Genomic DNA, 6,000 nt, shown 5'->3' on the forward strand with positions numbered 1-6,000 from the left:
CACCTGTCTATTTAAATCCACAGTGTTTAAAAAAAAAAAAACTACCAAAAATAAAGCAAAACAAAACAAAATAAAAACAGTTGTGATGGTTAGTTTTGGATGTCAGCTTGACTGGACTAAGGAGTATTGAGAAACCTGATAAAGTTTAATTCTGGATATGTCTGTCAAATGTTTCCAGAGGAGATTAACATGGGAATCTGAGTAGACCAAGTGGTGAAGAACCAACTTCAACGTGTATGGCACCATCTAGTCAACATGGGTCCCTGCGAGAACAAATGCAGAACACAGATAGATATCCTTGGAGAGAGTAGGATGGCTTTTCTTCTGCTGCCTTAGACATAATAACTCAAGGTTCACCTACCTTGAGTTTCAGGACTTAGATCAGCAGCCCTCCAGTTCTTACACTTTGAGCCTCTGACTGAGAGTTACAATACCAGTTTCCCTGCCACCAAGGCCTTCAGATTTTGAACTGATCTATGCTTCCAGCAACCCACGGTTTCCTGGTTGCAGATGGCCTGTTGTGCAACTTCTCAGCTATCATAATCAAGTGAGCCAATTCTCCTAATAAATCCCCTCTCCGATATCTATTTACATATCTGATTGGTTCTGTCTCCCTACAGAATCCTAATACAACAATAGAGGTTAATGAGATGATATCTTTAAAGTGTGTTATACGCTGTATTTTCTGGAAGAAAGATGTTTGGTAAAAGCTCTGCATGTTTTACTTCTTTGACTTTGCCTTCTTTCTATTTAAACTTGCTCCTGCCTGATAAATATCACCAATTCCCTACTCATGCCTTCAGTTTTAGTGTTCCTCTGGGAGACCAGCAAGGCAGCTGTGTAACGGACCAAAGTCAGGGAGAAACTAATAATCTTCACCTGATAGCTTTCTCCATGTTAAGGGTACCTCCAGACTTCCACTCCTTTCCCCAGTAATTGTGCTGGGTTAAAATAATAGGAGTTGATTTTCAAATTATTCTATGAATTTGTTCTTATTATAGAAAAAAGCACCAGTGATTTTTTTTTTTTTGGAGAGGTTTTTGCTATAGGGTACATGTGCTCGCCAGAAAGACAGAGAGAAACAGAGAGACAGAAAGTGAGAAATCACCCTCCAGCGGGGATGGCCACGCTGCAGTCCCTTCTCCATTCTCCTTTTGTGATCTTGGGCACGCACACACACGCCCAATGTGAATTTAAGCCACCGTGTCCAGGACTCGAACCATGGTTGACTACATGGGAGTCCAGTAATATAGCCATTATGCCAACTGCTGGTCCCAAACACCAGTGATTTTTGACATATCCTGAAATTTAATTATTACAGTTCCCCTAAAATTTCATTTCTTGAAATCTTTGGTTTATTCATAGTCAAGTCCAAATACAGTTTTCTCAGACAAAGCAAGGCAGAAACTTATGATGTTTGTGTTTTGAAAGACATTCTTGAAAGCTTGGCCCTGATTCACTATCCCTCCTGTACTAATTATTATAGTGTCAGTAGTTCTACCATTATTTATTCTTTTGGTTCTTTCCTAGATGAATGTCCTTCAAGAGTTTCCAATTAAAATGCAACTACTCTTGGGAAGATTATATGTTAAGCTTTTATTATAAGGCATCCTAGCAAGGTCTCGAGAGTTAGAGACAACACTGTAATATGTGAGTGAGCGTGGACTGCAGAGAAGTGGTAGAAACAGAAGCTTGAGGTGCCACATTCAGTTCTGACACTTAACAGACTTTCTAAGAGCCCATTCAGTGCCTCAGTATTCTCACACAAAAACACTATTTACTTGTTCAAAAGAAGGATTGTGAATTCCTTTGATTAATTCATTTATTTCAATTTAACTTATTCTACAAATATTTGATAGGTATATTCTATGTGCCAAAAAGTGTGCCAAGTTCTGAGATGGTGAAATAAGGAAGACAGGTACACTGCTCTCAAGGAAATAACAAATAGAAGAGGCAGACATTCCAAAGAACCTAACACTAACATATAGGACAGACCAAAGTAAACGCTAGATAAAGACAGTGACAGCAAGCTAGGGGGAGGTGAAAGAAACACTGTTTATTCTGTTTGGCAGATCAAAAAGAGACACTTTCAATTGTGGATGGCATTTGATTTCAGCTCTGATTGATCAATGGATAGAAAGTGGGCGAAACAACATTCTAGAGGCAATATCATGGGTGTAAAGATTGGAAGGTTTGGGCAAAGTAAAAAAAAAATGGAAGGTTTAAAAGTCTATGGCTTTTTTTTTTTTTTTTGAGAATATTTTTTGCTATAGGGGCTGTATACTTATCAGGAAGACAAAGAGAGACAGAAGTGAGAAATAACCCCCCCACACTCTGGAGGGATGCACATATACACCCAGAATGAGTTTTAAGTTGCTGGGTGAGGGACTTGAACTGTAGTCAAGGACTACATGGGAGTCCAGGACTACACGGGAGTCCAGTGATGTAGCCATTACACCATCTACTGGTCCCAAGAGTCTATGGCTGTTTTGAGAATGCTGAATTATCAGGTGTGGTTTCAGGTCCAGTTATATGAGAGGATACAGTAGGAGAGATAATTTATTCGATCAGTAATTGTTGAATGTTTTATTTGTAAGGCATTTGATTATAAAATGATGCAATATACATAAAGAGTAAGGTACTGAACAGCACCCCCACACACACACACACACACATACACATACATACACTCACACGCACATACACACACACATGGGACTGTCTTCTTATAACTTTCTATACCACAACAGATAATCAGATCCTTCTCTTTTATCCTTTAGACTACTGTGGAGAGCACAGGAAAACAGTAGCTGGCAAAGGGCAGTGTAGAGTGGGCTCATAACTAGGGCTCAGAGGTAAGTATGGGAAATAATTAAATTTCTAGAAAATCTGAACAACATTCCTCTTTTCTCTGATGAGGGCTTTAGAGAAGCCCTCGAAAGACTGTATGTCTCAGCACTATCATTAGTCAGTTAACAAAAAATATAACATGACCTGCTAAAGTGCTAGTCATGGAAAAAATGCTGGAAAAAATTTAAATGGAATAGAGAATAGGAAAAAACATATTCAACCTAATAACAACAGTAATGGGTAAGGGCAATAACTAAAATAGGAGGTACTCTACAAGCCCATTACTGTTCCATTCTGCTTATAGAGGCCACAATATACTTCCTAGGAAAGTACGTAGGCAAACTAAGTTTTGAAAGATGAGTAAGGATTTCTTATGGCAAGAAGAGGAGGACATACTACACATGCAGAGGCAAAAATTGCATGACTTACTTGAGAAACTGCAAGTAGTTCAGGAGAACAAAAAGTGAAAAAAGAATAGAGAGGTAAGAATAGAAAAAGATAAAGGAAAGGTAGAGGCCAAATCCTGAAGGACCATATATGACATACAAAGAAATTTAAATTTTATTGAATAGAAAGAAAGTTTCTTTGGAGGGCTACAATTAAGGTATTCATGTGAACAGAGTTAACTTTTAATTTAAGTTCAAATATTTCAAAATTTTTAATTGACAAGTAAAAATGGTCAGGTTTTATTTGTTTACAGACAACATGATCTTGTACTAGAAAAACCTAAAACTATCATCTGAAAAACCTTTACAACTTATAAATGAATTTAGTAAAATTGCTGGATACAAAACAGCATACAAAAATCAGTAACATCAATCATTTTTTTCACTCTACATTATGCATACACATACCCAAGAAAATCTGAGATAGAGTGTAGTACCCTAAACAGAGGTGGGCCATACTATAATCCTCTTTCTCTAGCCCTCCAGTTCATCAGGATCATGGGCATGTCTATATGTGCCTTGCATGTTTTAGGTTTATTGGATCAAGGATCTAAACTGCAGTCTGCTAAGGTGCTTCTGACTCTGCAGTTTGGCATGCTACAAACTGCCATGAAGGCTGGGCCTCTGTAGCATTTTCAACACTAATAATAAACTAGCTGGGACCAGCAGTTAGCATAATGGCTATGTCGCTGGACTCCCACGTAGTCGACCGCGGTTCGCTTAAAACTCACGCCAGGCACGTGTGCATGTGTGCCCAAGATCCCGAGAGGAGAATGGAGGAGAAGGGATTGCGGCGTGGCCATCTCTCCTGCGGGGTGATTTCTCGCTTTCTGTCTCTCTGTCTCTCTCTGTCTGTCTGGCAAGCGCACATGCCCTGTAGCAAAAACCTCTCCAAAAATAAATAAATAAATAAATAAACTAGCTGAAAAGGCATCAAGAAAGCAATCCCACTTAAGATAGCTATATATAAGAAAAAACAAAACAAAACAAAACTACAAATAAATTTAACCAAGGAGGTGAAAAACCTCTACAATGAAAATTATAAAACACTGATTAAAGAAATTAAAACTTTCCCAAACTGAAAGACATTCCATGTTCATGGAGCAAAATAATATTGTTAAATGTCCGTATGACCCAAAATGGTCAACAGATTCAATGCAATGCCTATTAAAATACTAAAGGTATTCTTTTTTTTTTTTTTTTTTTTTTTCAATGGGGTCAGCTCAAAGAGGAAATTCTTTTTTAGAGAGAGATTTTTGCTATAGGTCATGTGTGCTTGCCCGTGAGAGACAGAGAGATGGAGAGACAGAGAAAGAGAAGCAGAAAGCAAGAAATCACCACCCGAAGGGGATGTCCATGCCACAGTCTCTTCTCTTACATTCTCCTCTCTGGATTTTGGGCATGCACGCATATGCAGCCAGTGTGAGTTTTAAGCTACCCAGTCTGAGACTCAAACTGTGTTCGACTGCGTGGGAGTCCAGCAATGTAACCATTACACTATCTGCTGGTCCCATTAATGGCATTCTTAACCAAAATAGAAAAAAAAAATGATAAAATTTGTATGAAACCACAATAAACTTCAAATGGCTAAAGAAATCCTGAGGAAAATGGAAAGATGGAACCATCATACCATCTGATTTCAAAAGACGCTATAAAGTTATAGTAATAAAACAGTACAGTATTGGCAACAAACAAACCAACCAAAACCAGACATATAAGACCAATGGAACAAAATAGAATATGAAAAACATTGATCTACATATATACATCCAACTGATTTTTAACAAAGGTGCCAAGAACTGTCATTAAAAAGGGCAGTCTCTTCAATAAGTGGTGCTGGGAAAATTGAGTATCCATGTACAAGAAATTTAAACTAGATCCCTACCTCTCACCATATAATAAAATCAATCCAAAAATGGATTAAGGACTTGAATGTAAATTCTGAAGCTGTAATACTACTAGAAGAAATCATAGGGTACTATTTCAGGACATTTGTCTGGGAAACAAATTTATCAATAAATCCTTAAAAGCACAATTGACTAAGCAAAAACAGAGAAGTGAGTTTATATCAAATTAAAAAACTTCTGCACGCAAAGGAAAAAAATCACCAGGGTGAAGAGACAACCTACAGACTGAAAGAAAATATTTACAAGGTATACTTCCAACAAGGATTAATAACCAGAATATTTAGGAACCCAAATAACTCAGCAAGACAAAAATAAAAGAATCCAACGAAGGGCCAGCTCCTCCATGGTCATTGGTAATAGACTGCTCAATTGAAGCCAGATCCCACAAGGTAACTGTGGTTTAAATTTTCAGCCTGGTCAGCTTCCAACATGCTTGGCATACACATGATAGCCCAAGATCTGATCTGCTGGAAGACTGGAGGAAGAAGATCACAGTGTGATTAGCCCAAGATCTGATCTGCTGGAAGACTGGAGGAAGAAGATCACAGTGTGATCAGATCCTGTGAATAGTGCTCACATCACTTTCTCTGTCACTCTCACATGCACATGCATGTGGTCTAACATGGAAAAAGGATAAAGTGGGCCAACCCCCCCTAGCCTAGTGGTTAAGGGAGTCAGAAACCATATGGCAAACCACTATTTGAATACAGCCTTGGCAACTTGAAAAATCTGTTGAGTTTGGCTCAAAGTCCTGACAAAAAAGAGAAGGGATTGTGGCATGCTTTGGGTGTGCTCTT

The sequence above is a fragment of the Tupaia chinensis genome, unplaced genomic scaffold (genome assembly GCF_000334495.1).
Source record: "Tupaia chinensis unplaced genomic scaffold, TupChi_1.0 Scaffold000298_1, whole genome shotgun sequence".
Classification (NCBI taxonomy): domain Eukaryota; kingdom Metazoa; phylum Chordata; class Mammalia; order Scandentia; family Tupaiidae; genus Tupaia; species Tupaia belangeri.